At 41.0% G+C, this 12,748-nt stretch overlaps 1 long non-coding RNA gene and 1 pseudogene across 2 annotated transcripts in view; one reads left to right on the top strand and one right to left on the bottom strand.

Annotated features, from left to right (window-relative positions):
- Positions 1–2,134, top strand: part of LOC308525306 — a 110,708-nt gene extending 108,574 nt beyond the window's left edge. Inside the window, exon 4 of the long non-coding RNA XR_013996456.1 lies at positions 523–2,134. This is a non-coding gene — a long non-coding RNA (uncharacterized lncRNA). The remainder of the gene's footprint in view (positions 1–522) is intronic.
- A 512-nt stretch (positions 2,135–2,646) lies between these two features.
- The window catches only part of LOC308525513 (ras-related protein Rab-11A-like), a 29,078-nt pseudogene continuing 18,976 nt past the window's right edge, over positions 2,647–12,748 (bottom strand). The window contains exons 3-4 of the transcript in view: positions 3,521–3,785; positions 2,647–2,999 (exon numbers count right to left, since the gene is read on the bottom strand). The product of the transcript in view is annotated as a ras-related protein Rab-11A-like (transcript). The remainder of the gene's footprint in view (positions 3,000–3,520; positions 3,786–12,748) is intronic.

Here is a 12,748-nt window from a genome sequence, read left to right as displayed (position 1 = left end):
TCCTGTGTGATGCGGAGGCGCCTGTGGTGTTAGAGGAGAGTCTCAGTCTAACTTGTGGGCTAGGGAGCAGTGCAAAGGCTGGTCTGGTGAGGGGATCTTGCAGCCAGGGAGATCAGTTAAGAGGCTGTTAGAATGATCCAGATTGAGAGTTTCAATAAAGATGCCAGACAAGAGGAGATACACATAAGAATAATTTTGGGGTAGAACTGAGAGAACTCAGGAATGGAGTGGTAAGAGAAATGAAGATCATTCTAAAAGTTTTTATTTGGAGAATGGTGGAACCATTCAGAAAGGCAGCCCTCTCCATTGTTTTCTAAATACAAATGGGATCTGCCCAGCCAGTGTGTCTCAATGGTTGAGCATCGACCAATGAACTAGGAGGTCACAGTTCAATTCTTGGTCAGGGCACATGCCCATATTGCAGGCTCAATCCCTAGTAAGGGGTGTTCAGGAGGCAGTCAATCAATAATTCTTTCTTATCATTGATATTTCTATTTCTCTCTTCCTTTCCTTTCCTCGCAGAGATAAAAAACAACAAACAAAAAACAAATGGAATACAAAATTTTCAAGGAGAGAAAGATAGGCTGTGGAAAATCAGAATACAATGCAAGCCTCTTTTCAACTAAAAAAAAAAATCTATGTGCACCCAATAATTTTGACATCTAACCTACAACTAAATGAAATGGAATGACTAAAAAAGGAAAGAAGAAAAGAAAAGGAAAGAGGAAGAACATATACGGTTGCTAATGATTTTCACTGATGATCCACTTGACAGTGATAATTAAGCACATTAAATGTTACATTCCAGGGAGTGTTGGGCAGATGCTAAGTTTGTGAAACAACACACTCTTTCATCTCTGCAGATGTCGAAGTTTTCCTCTTCCAACAGAACAGCCAGAAACTTGTTTGGAAAGACCCAAGCAAGGCCACAAGCGCCCCAAATACATCCTTTCCAAGATGCTAATCGACTTTCATCCAAGACCCCTGAAGCCTGCGTGTTTAGTGGGCAAAGGACCAGACGAAGGGACTGCCCGCGTCTGAGACCATGTGAGCAGCCAACCATGCAGAAGGGTGTGGCTGAGGCTTCTAGCCCAGAAATTGTGTGGTCTCCACAAAACCACATTCCCTTCCCACCTCCCTCACAAACACTCCAGCTGGCACAGGGAGAGGTTTTGAAAATGAGAGAATGAAGCTTTCCTATGTTGTATATATGGGTTTTGTTACCATATTTTTAAAGTCAGGACTCCAGATGCATGACATATACAGTTGTGCTAATGGCAACTAAGGGACAGAATATTTTTAAAACACTGAAAATATCTACCAACATGTGGTTGCCATGGTAAAAGCACATCATTTAGGATACTGATTCCACAAATATTTATTTGGCATCTACTAGGGGGCCAGGCATTGGTGTAGGCACGACAGAAGAGTGAACAGAACAAGCCTGCTATGTCATGGGAATGTGCACCCTACTGGGCAGTGCCGTGAGATTTAGGATCCGGTCCATTAAGTTAAAGATAATATCCAAAAAGAACATGACTGGGTAATTATATTTTTAACTTCTGCTTGGATCCTTAAAGTTCAAAAGGACCAATTCTCACCTTGCCTAACTAATTAGTGATATAGTCTCCAACCTCCAGTGGGAAGCTCTCTTCTCTGAGCTGCCCTGCACTTCCTTTGATCATCTGAAAAGCACTGGAGCAATGCATCATGTGTTATAATTATTTATGTATATGTCTTTTTTTTTCTTTTTTTTAATTTTTTTTTATTGCTTAAAGTAATACAAAGGGTATTACATATGTGTCCATTTTTTCCCCCCCGCCCTAGACAGTCCCCTAGCCTCCCCTACCCCCCAGTGTCTTATGTCCATTGGTTATGCTTATATGCATGCATACAAGTTCTTTGGCTGATCTCTTACCCCCCTACCTCCAGTCCCCCAACCCTCCCCGGCCTTCCCGCTGCAGTTTGACAATCTGTTTGAGGCAGCTCTGCCTCTGTATCTATTATTGTTCAAGAGTTTATAATGGTCTCTATTATCCATGAATGTATATGTCTTTTTTAACAGCCTCTTGTGTTTATTAAGATAACTCTTGTCCAGCAAAAAGAGGCCCCTCAAATCAACGTTGATGCTTACAAAAATCAAAAACAAAATTTACTGAATGCCATAACCCTATTAAGGCGTTCTAGAAAGTGACTTCCAGAATAATGGGAAAGTTTCAAGCTCTGCACTGCGAGAAGAGTGTGTGAATTATAAGCTGCTCATGAAAAGTTGCTCTGTCGGCTAAATGATAGCTTATTTCTCAAAGTTTTAGTTTGATTTAATCAAGACCAACAGGTCTGAGCTTCAAATGATCAAGTTCTGTTATGTCCTATAGCGACAGGCTTCCATGATGAAAAGTAAATAATAATTGAGGAATCCAAACAGTCAGTTTATTAAACCAAGGCTGGTGAAACCATAGCGTGAAGAAAAAAAAAAGAAGCTAAAATCAAAAGACTTTAAGTCATGGAAAATTTGTAAAGTATGAGGAAATAATAAAACACAAGAGTGACCACAAGAATTACAAATATATTTAAACCTCAGACCTGGGAAATGGACCATACACAGCCTTCTAGGGGAGAAGAGAAACGTCTCATGTTTTGAAAGCATCACACCTTTGGCTTATTTTCGGTGGTTGGTGGAACATGAATGGAACCACAGTGTTGCTTGGAAACGTCATTTTCACATCTGTCTGACATTCGCTTCTGGGAAACAATGCCACCTATCTCCATCAGAATTGTCTGAAAAGCAGCTTCTACATTGGTAGAGACAAGAGCTGATGGCTCAAAGAATGACAAGCCATTCTTTTCTGCAAAAGGTCTTGCTTCATCTGTAGGAACTGCCCTGAGGTAATACAAATCACTCTTATTGCCCACACGCATGATGACAATGTTACTGTCAGCATCACCTTTCAGTTCTTTCAGCCGTCGCTCTACATTTTCATATTTGAGCTGTTTAACAATGTCATAAGCCAGCGATTTTCAACCGATGTGCCGCAAGAATTTTTAAAACATTCACTACCTGGCCGAAGCCGGTTTGGCTCAGTGGATGGAGCGTCGGCCTGCGGACTGAAGGGTCCCAGGTTCGATTCTGGTCGAGGACATGTACCTGGGTTGCGGGCACATCCCCAGTGGGAGATGTGCAGGAGGCAGCTGATCGATGTTTCTCTCATCGATGTTTCTAACTCTCTATCTCTCTCCCTTCCTCTCTGTAAAAAATCAATAAAATATATTTAAAAAAAAACACAAAAAAAACCATTCAATACCTGACTATTTAGTCTGAGTCATTAACCTTTTTCCCGCAGATTGTCAAACAAAAAAGTGACAACAGCCAACACAACAATAGACATCAATTCTGAATGAATACAAATTATGCCTATATTTTTTGCCAGATGGGCAAAAAGTATAATATATATTTTGGTGTGCCACAGAATTTTAGTAATTAGTTTATGCGTGCTATGAGACGAAAAAGGATGAAAATCACTGCCATAAACCAATAAGGCACATACAGCCCCACGATAGTATGTTGATGTTCTAGCTCAGTATCCTTTTTGCCCTGCTGTGTCCCATATCTGTAACTTGATTGTTTTCCATCAACCTGGATGCTTCTTGTTGAAAAATTTACTCCAGTGGTGCTCTTGGTTTTGAGATTAAACTCATTTCAAGTAAATTGAGGCAGGAGATTACTCTTTCCAACACCAGAATCTTTAATCAGGATAATTTTGAAGAGGTGGTTGTACTTGTGGTTGCTGTATCCATTGGGAAGCCCAGGAATGAAGGGACGGGAGCATCATTGAGTGGTATGGATGGGACCAGGGATATTGCTGCAGGTGTAACCCCAGCTTCAGCTGCCAAACTGTGTGAAGAACCCCTCCTATTTGTGCGAATATTTTATCGGTTTTTGTAGACTCTTTGGGAGCAGGCTGCTTTTGCTTCTCTCTTTAGATCCCTCACTTGACACTGCCCTGATTCTCCTCCCTTTTCCTTCCTATTCACTATGCATCTGATGTTCCTGCCACGCAGAACTCCTTGCTAGTCCCCACATGTGCCAGGCTCTTTCCAGTCTGTGCCTTTGCACACACAATTTCCTCTGATGGAACACGCTTCCATTCTTTGCTTTGGAGAACTGTGACTCTTTTTGGGAGACTCCACTCAGAAGTGGCTTCCTGAATTAATCCCTCCTTGACTTACTGGGTATTAAGTGGTCATACCAAAACTCCAGCATATCTGATAGCTCGAGTTTTGTCACTGTGTGTTTGTGTGTGTGTGTGTGTGTGTGTGTGTGTGTATGTCTATAAGCTCTGGGGTAAAGTCCTCATTTTATCTGTGTAGATCAGTGGTTCTCAACCTTCTGGCCCTTTAAATACAGTTCCTCATGTTGTGACCCAACCATAAAATTATTTTCGTTGCTACTTCATAACTGTAATGTTGCTACTGTTATGAATTGTAAATATCTGATATGCAGGATGGTCTTAGGCGACCCCTGTGAAAGGGTTGTTTGACCGCCAAAGGGGTCGCGACCCACAGGTTGAGAACTACTGGTCTAGATCTTTGGGTCCTTGTATCTTTGCCTTTCATTTCAGTGAAAGTGTGAGGAATATCTTACTTGCCTTATGAATGACCAGGGAGAGAGCCATGACTCTAAGGCCCTGCGCGCGTTCTCTCTCTCTCTCTCTCTCTCTCTCTCTCTCTCTCTCTCTCTCTCTCTCTCACACACACACACACACACCTCATTTGTCCTTGCTAGAAATTTCCCCCAGTGCTCACTCCTTGGCTTGAAGGCATTGAGACTTCTGTTAGAAGACAAAAGTTATACAATGGATGAAGGACCAAGAGACTTATATTTTAATTCAAACTCACCTTGCAATTAGTTCTGTGACCTTGGCCAAATCGTATCATCTCTCTAGGTCTGGGTATCTCCATTGATAAAGTGCAAATTGAACTCAATCCAGATGATACATACTGGTCGATTTTTCCCTTCCAGTGATTAACTTCAGTCAAATGGTAGGAGCCTCCCAGAGAGCTTTGTGGAAGATTGTAAAGTTCAGGTCAGAAAAGACACTCACCTAGAAAGAATATAGTGACTGTTTCTGGCCATTTAGCACAGAAGTGGGAAGTGGGGCACCTGTGCCTGTTACTTGCTGACATTGCGCTGGATAGGTTTTCAAGTTCCTTTTAGCTCAAACACTCCGTGCTTCATGATCCATGCAAGATTACATGTAAAGCCAGTTCAGTTTTGCTCAGGAGGCATATGCCAAGTGTCTGCTTCATTCTATGTACTGGGCAGTTCAAGATAGAAAGAACAATAATTCACAGTTGTTGCCTGTTAGGGACTTTGGGTGATTAGTAGAGGGATGTGGTAAGTATAATCTCCTTTTAGCAGATAACCGAAACTGAGGCTCCACCAATGAGTGGAGGAATGGGGTCTCAGACTAGTTTGATTCAAAGTGCTTTATGCTTTTTCATATCCCTCACTACCCTTCATTTAGAAGGGTGCGTTCATGCCTGGTGCATCATAGCAGAGGCCCAGGATAAAGAGTGGATAGTGTTAGAAACCTGGAGGGATGATTATAAAAGGGAACAGAAGAGTCCAGAAAACAGATTCACCTACTGTATGAGGGTTGGCATGGCTTCAGCTCAGGAAGCCTTCATCAGGCCACATTTCAGGCAAACACATTTCATCATGTCCCATATGCCTCAATTCTAGGGAAGATCCTGTCCCCTTAACATTAAGGGAGTTGGGGAGAGGTAACAACCCTTCTGTGAGGAAAGAGGGCAGGATTTCAATCAAATCCTATTGATAGACATCAGGCCTTATCCTTGTGCCATGAAAGGTGTCTACCAAACACCACCTGAGGGCATGGTCCTATGCATTTGTGAGGTTTGAAGGAGCCTTTTATATCTACTTGGTTTGAAAATGCCATATTTTCCAAGTAGTGAGATTTTTTTAAGTAAGAGCAGATGGCTCTTTTCTGGGCCATGTGTATACATCTTGATGTAGGTGGGGGGTGACCATAAATCTGGAGTGTGATCTCTGGACTCCACATGTTCAGATTCTTAATGGTGATCAGGCTCTGAGAAAACTGTTCCTGTCACTAGACTCACACAAGGCAGACAGACATGAAGAAAGGAAGTTATTGATTTGTAATAAATTTTCACACTACATGCAATGCACACACTAACATCATCTGCTCCAGTAAAGTTAGTTAGCGAGGTCATCCACTTCATGGTACTGATGGATCTGGGAAACCAGCCAACAGTCAGGAGGTCGCTAAGGGAGAACCCAATGTTGGAGAAAAGAGGATTCAACGAACTGAATATGATACTTATTTTTGGCTACAGTAACTTTAATATAAAATGGAGCATGTTGGTCCTAACTGGTTTGGCTCAGTGGATAGAGCATTGGCCCAAGGACTGAAGGGTCCTGAGTTTGAGTCTGGTCAAGGGCATGTATCTTGGTTGCAGGCTCGATCCCCAGTAAGGGGCGTGCAGGAGGCAGCTGATCGATGATTCTCTCTCATCAATGTTTCCTCTTTTTTAAAATTCTTTATTGTTTATTGTTTATGTTTATTCTTTATGTTTAAAGTATTACATGAGTCTCCTTTTATCCACCATTGACCTCTCCCCCACCACCCCTTCCCCCAAGCACAAGCCCTCACTCCCCCCCGCTACTGTCTGTGTCCATTGGTTTTGCTCATATGCATGCATACAGGTCCTTTGGTTGATCTCTCCATCACCACCCACCCCTCTGCCCCCCCTCATAGGTTATACAATCTGTTCGATGCTTCTATGTCTCTGGTTCTCTTTTTGTTCATCAGTTTATGTTGTTCTCTCATCAATGTTTCTATCTCTCCCTCTCCCTTTCTCTCTAAAAAATCAATAAAAACATTTTTAGAAACTAGAGCATGTTGGAACTGGAAGAGACCAAGTTCACCTTAGCCTACTCTCTCATTGCACAAAATGGGAAACTGAGGCCCAAAAAGGAGAACTGACTTGCCCAAGCTCACATCATTTTCCCTTTCATCCTACAAGAATAAAGCATCATTCTAAGCAAAGTAGAGTCTTTCATAAACTCAAAATACATATGAGCCAGTTCTCATACAGTATGATTACTGCTCTAACATGGGTTGACAACGTTTTTCTATTAAGGACTGGATGGTAAATTTTTGTTTTGTTTTGTTAATCCTCATCCAAGGATATTTTTCCATTGATTTTTAGGTAGAATGGAGGAGAGAGGTAAAGAGAGAAACATTGATGTGAAAGAAACACATCAATTGATTGCCTCCTGCATGAGCCCTGATCAGGGCCCAGGCCAGGGAGGAGCCTGCAACCAATGTATGAGCCCTTGACCAGAATCAAACCCGGGACCCTTTAGCCCGCAGGCCGATGCTCTGTCCACTGAGCCAAACCGGCTAGGGTAATATTTTGAGCTCTGTGGGCCATATAGTCTCTGTTGCAACTCCACTGTTGTAGCACAAAAGAATTATAAAAGTGGATGCATTCCAGTAAAATTTTATTTATTGGTATTTAAATTTAATATGATATTCACATGGCATGAAATATTCTTCTTTTGATCCCCCCTCCCCAGCCATTTGTTTATTTATTTATTTTAAATATATTTTATTGGTTTTTTACAGAGAGGAAGAGAGAGGGATAGAGAGTTAGAAACATGGATGAGAGAGAAACATCGATCAGCTGCCCCCCGCACACCCCCCACTGGGGATATGCCCTTGACAGGAATCGAACCTGGGACCCTTGAATCCGCAGGCCGACGCTCTATCCACTGAGCCAAACTGGTTAGGGCCCTCCCCAGCCATTTAAAAATGTAAAACTATTCTTAACTCACAAGCTTATAAAAACAGGTGGCAGGCTGGATTTAGTCAGCCGGCAGTGGTTTGCTGACCCTTGTCTTAGATGAACAGGGGTTCCAAATGATTTTTCACCACCCATGAAAGGATGATCTAGTCATTGACCAGAGTTACTCTGTAAAGGCAGGGCCACAGAGGTGGGTTCTATGCAGAGAACAGCAAAAGACAAGAAGAGGCCTGAAAGCCATAGTTCATCCCCACCCCACTTCTATTTCCAATTAAACAACAAAAGCTTCTGCAATCTTGAGCCAACTTTCATTTATTTACTTTTCTCATTACAGAGAATCTCAACTCTGTGCTGTTTAACATGTAGATTCCTCTGCAGAACAGCTGGCCCTTTCCAAAGTTCCCACATAGCCATGGTTAGAGGGAGTCAAATGGCTACACGGGACTCAGTCCCTCTAGGGTACGGGAATTTTTTGTGACAGCATTAGGGTACCCTGCGAGTGGCTTTGGGGGAGACTGACCACCTTCCCCTAGTATATGTGAGCTGACAGGCAGGGTCATTAATCTTTGTATGCCAGCCATTCAGAAAAGAGTTTGACACTTCAGTGTCACTAGGCTTTGTCATGGGCAGTTTCCCTGATAAAAAGATATATGTGCTCTTTCGCCTTACAGGAGAATTCTCTGGGTCTCAGTTTCCTCACCAGTAAAATGGACATAATATCACCTACATGATGGGCTTTTATGAGATTATATGTGTGATAGAATTCTGTAAACTGTCAAATTTTATATAAATGATCTTATAACCTTCTACCACTTGCTTGCATCCCTACACTCAACAAACCCCCTTTATCTTTGAGTCTCATTTTCCTTTTCTCAAAAGCCAGAAGAGAGGATTTAGTGCTTCTAAACTCCCTACCAATTCTGCCATGCTGGCCCTGTGCCTCATAAGGAAAGGAGTTTTTCACTATATGGAGAGGAGTTTTGCGTTATGATCGAAGGTGACAGGCAGGAACAAAGAGGTCAGATATGGGAAAACAACAATAATAAGAGAAGGGAACCTTAGCCCTAGACAAGGAGTAACCCAAATGCCCTCATTTGGTGTCCAGGATAAAATGTCTGTTTTCTTACAAAGTAAAAAAGCCATGTTCGTTGGTATAGTCCAAATTTGCTTTACGTGATGAATTTAAGGATCTCATCAACCTTTCTTTTTCCTCCTTATTAGAATCAATCAATTCATGGAAATGTTGGTAAGATTTTCTATTCATCCAGCAATTTTTAGCAAGGGGCTCTCTGCCCAAACACTTCAATGTGGAATACACACTGCTGTATCATGTTTTTTTAAATCTCTGCCGGGAGTGATGGCTTCCACAAAGCTAAGTCATGTCCCATAACATCAGGGTCCTGCACAGATTTCCCCCTTCTTTCTCTCACTTTCATAAAGGAAGAGTGTGCAAGTCCATTGACCAGTAGGTGAAATGCTATCTTAAGAAAGTGACCTTGTTTTTAAGGAGCCAGTGTGGGATAGGAGTGGGCACAGGGCTGGCCCGGCAAATGGGGACAGGTGAGGCAAGCGGGAAGATTAGAGAAACCTGTTTCTCTCCCTCCTCCACACTCCTGGCTTGAGATGTTTAAGGAGGGGTAATGGGATCCAAACCCAGGACAAATCCCGTGGCTCAAAAAGGTTGTTTTCTACAAAGGAGAATGGATCTTAATAGGGCTGTCTGGTGAACTAGACATCTCTGGTGTCTAAGAAATGAGTCTCGCCCTGGCTTGTTTTGCTCAGTGGTTAGAGCGTTGGCCTGAGGACTGACGGATCTCAAGTTCCATTTCAGTCAAGGGCATGTACCTCAGTTGCAGGCTGGATCCTCGGCCCCAGTCAGGGTGCATTCGGGAGGCAACCAATCGATGTGACATCGATGTTTCTCTCCCTCTGTCTCTCCCCCTCCCTTCCACTCTCTCTAAATATCAACAGGGAATAAATATATCCTCAGTAAGGATTAACAATAACAACAAAATAATAATAGGAGATGGGTCTAAGCCTCTAACAACAAGCAAATTGGAAACCCTATAAATTCTCTTGTGCCCTATGTATTAATGGCCCACAGAGATAAGCTGATTTACAAAAGAATGATTGTATAGTGGGTCACCATTTCCCACAACTACAGGGACCTAAGAAACACTTTTCAAGACATCTGAATATTCAGTACATATTACCAAAAACTAGAAATGTCCCAACAAAATATCTTGTGTTAACCCTAATTATCTCTGAAATGAAAACCTTAACAGTCCTTTGGATATACCCCAAGTTTTCCCATCCCTGTGTATTTATTTATACTATTCCCTCTACTTTAAAGACCCTTCCCTATCAAACATTCTTTCTACCACAGAGCACTACTGGTCCAAACCCTACCATGGTTCCATTTCAAGCACTGACTTCCTGATGAAGAGTTCTCTCATTTATTTGGCTCTTGTTATAGTTACATTTTTATGAGTTTATATTTTTTTTATGAGTTTATGTTTTGCTGCCCTAATGACAGTATACGTTCCTTGAGGCCTCAAACCTATCTTTATATTTCCTCATGTTCAAAATGATGCCTAGTTCAGATCCTTCAAAAAAGTCGGCATAAAAAAAATCTATTGATTGTTTACCCAGAACACAATACCCAAGATCCTCGTCTATAAGTGGAATGTTTGCTCTATTTGAAGTCTGAGCCACAAAGAAATTGTTAAAGATTTAATTCAAAACAACAGCAAACTTCTAGAAATTTCCTGAGTTCAACACATTCCAACAGTTTGGCACCTTCTGCATATTTATCCAAGCAGGTGAATACTTTGAATTCAAATGCTGAATAATAAGCCTGAGGCATGGCAAGGTCTTTAATCACCAAGAAAGATTCAATTATATTCAGAATTCAGACGCTGTGGTTTCCAAAGGAGAAGCATAGACTTATATTTTGAAAAGGCTTTCAACAAGAGGGGTTGAACTAAAACGTTTTCCTGAATACATATTACTTATACAGAAAATGAAGCCATCACATGCCTTATCCTCATCCTGGTTCATGAACTCTTTGCTGTAATTCCTTATCTCCCCAAGTAATTAAGAAGGAGGGAGATGTAAAACATGAGATGGAATGTGCTATGGACTGAATGTTTGTATCTTTCCCAAATTCACGTTAAAATTCTAACCCCCCACTGTAATAGTATTAGGAGGCAGGGCCTTTGAGAGATAACTAGGTAATGAGGGCAGAACGCTCATGAATGGGATTAGTGCCCTTATAAGAAGAGGCCAACCACTCCTCCCTGTAAAGGCATGATAATGAGAAAAGACATATGCAGAAGAAATAAGCAATAATTAGAGGCAGAGGAGCACATGGTCTCTCTGGGGGGAAAGGTTGGAGAAGGAAGTTTGTACAGTGAACAAAAGTTGAGATCACAAGAGACTTGACTTAGATTATATAATATGGCATAAAATAAAACCTCAAGCCTGGGTGGTATTGGGAAAACTGTATGTTCACATGCAAAAGAATGAGATTGGATCCTTATCTTACACCACACAAAGCAACTCAAAATGGACTAAGGGCTTAGATGTAAGACCTGAAACCATAAAACTTTTAGACAAAAAGGGAGGGTAGAAGGGTGCTGACATGAATCTTGGCAATGCATTTTTGTTATTGTTGTTTTTTATGATACCCAAAGTACAAGCACAAAACCCCCAAAGTAAAGGGAAAAAAATCAACAAAACGAAAAATCAATCTATGGAATAAAAGAAAAGACTTGCAAACTATCTATCTGATAAGAGGTTACTATCCAAAATATATAAGGAACTTCTACCATTCAATAGCAGAAAGCCATTTGATTAAAAAATGGGCAAAGGAACAGAACAGACTTTCTAAAGTAGGTATAAAAATGAGCAATAGGTTTATGAAAAGATGCTCAATCAACATCACTAAACATTAGGGAAATGCAAATCAAAATCATAATAAAATATCACTTAATACCTGTTAGGATGGCAATTATAAAAAAAGCTAAATATAACAAATGTTGGCGAGGATGTGAAGAAAAAAAGAACCCTGTGCACTGTTGATAGGAATGTTAATTAATACATAAAATAGCCATTTTGGAAATCCAAATGGAGGTTCCTCAAAAAATTAATACTAGCATATGATCCAGCAATCCTACTTCTGGGTATATATCCAAAGGAATTGAAATTAGGATCTCGAAGAGATATCTGTACTCCCATGTTCATTGCAGCACTTAACAAAAGCCAGGTATGGAAGTAACCTAAGTGTCCTGTGGCAGACAAATGGATAAAGAAAAGGTAATATATATATATATATATTTCTTCTTCAGCCTTAGAACCAGAGGCATGGGTACATGGCACAGACTGACAGATCTCAGAGGGGAGGCGGGTGGGATGGACTGGATGAAAGAAGGTGAAGAGAATACCAAAGAACATATGTGCATAGCCCATGGATACAGACATCAGTGCAGTGAGGGCCAGAGGGAGGGGAAGGGCAGGGTCTGGGTGGAGGTGGACAAAAGGGGTAGAAATGAGGGACATTTAATAGTTTCAACAATAAGAGTAAAATAAAATAAAAAGAAGGAAGTCCATATGGGAAGTGGCAACTACTTTTATATGCTAAAGTATTTCATATCTTTCTGTGAAACCTTATTTAGGTACAAAATGGTCATCTTATTATTTTTCAAAAAGGCGTATTTTAATACTCTTACAATACATATGCAGTTTGTGACCAGAATTTGAAAGTTGTTGGTATCATATCAAAGATCTTTAAATTATACCACCACAGGATGTATAATTTCAAGTTTATTTTGCACAGTAAAGAGTAGCGATAGATGCTAATTAGCATAATAATGACATGTTCATATACACTGTATTT

Source organism: Myotis nattereri (assembly GCF_964212035.1).
Source record: "Myotis nattereri genome assembly, chromosome: 9".
In the NCBI taxonomy this organism is placed as follows: domain Eukaryota; kingdom Metazoa; phylum Chordata; class Mammalia; order Chiroptera; family Vespertilionidae; genus Myotis; species Myotis nattereri.
The sequence above is the reverse complement of the archived record's forward strand: the minus strand, read 5'-3'. Positions and strand labels throughout refer to the sequence as shown.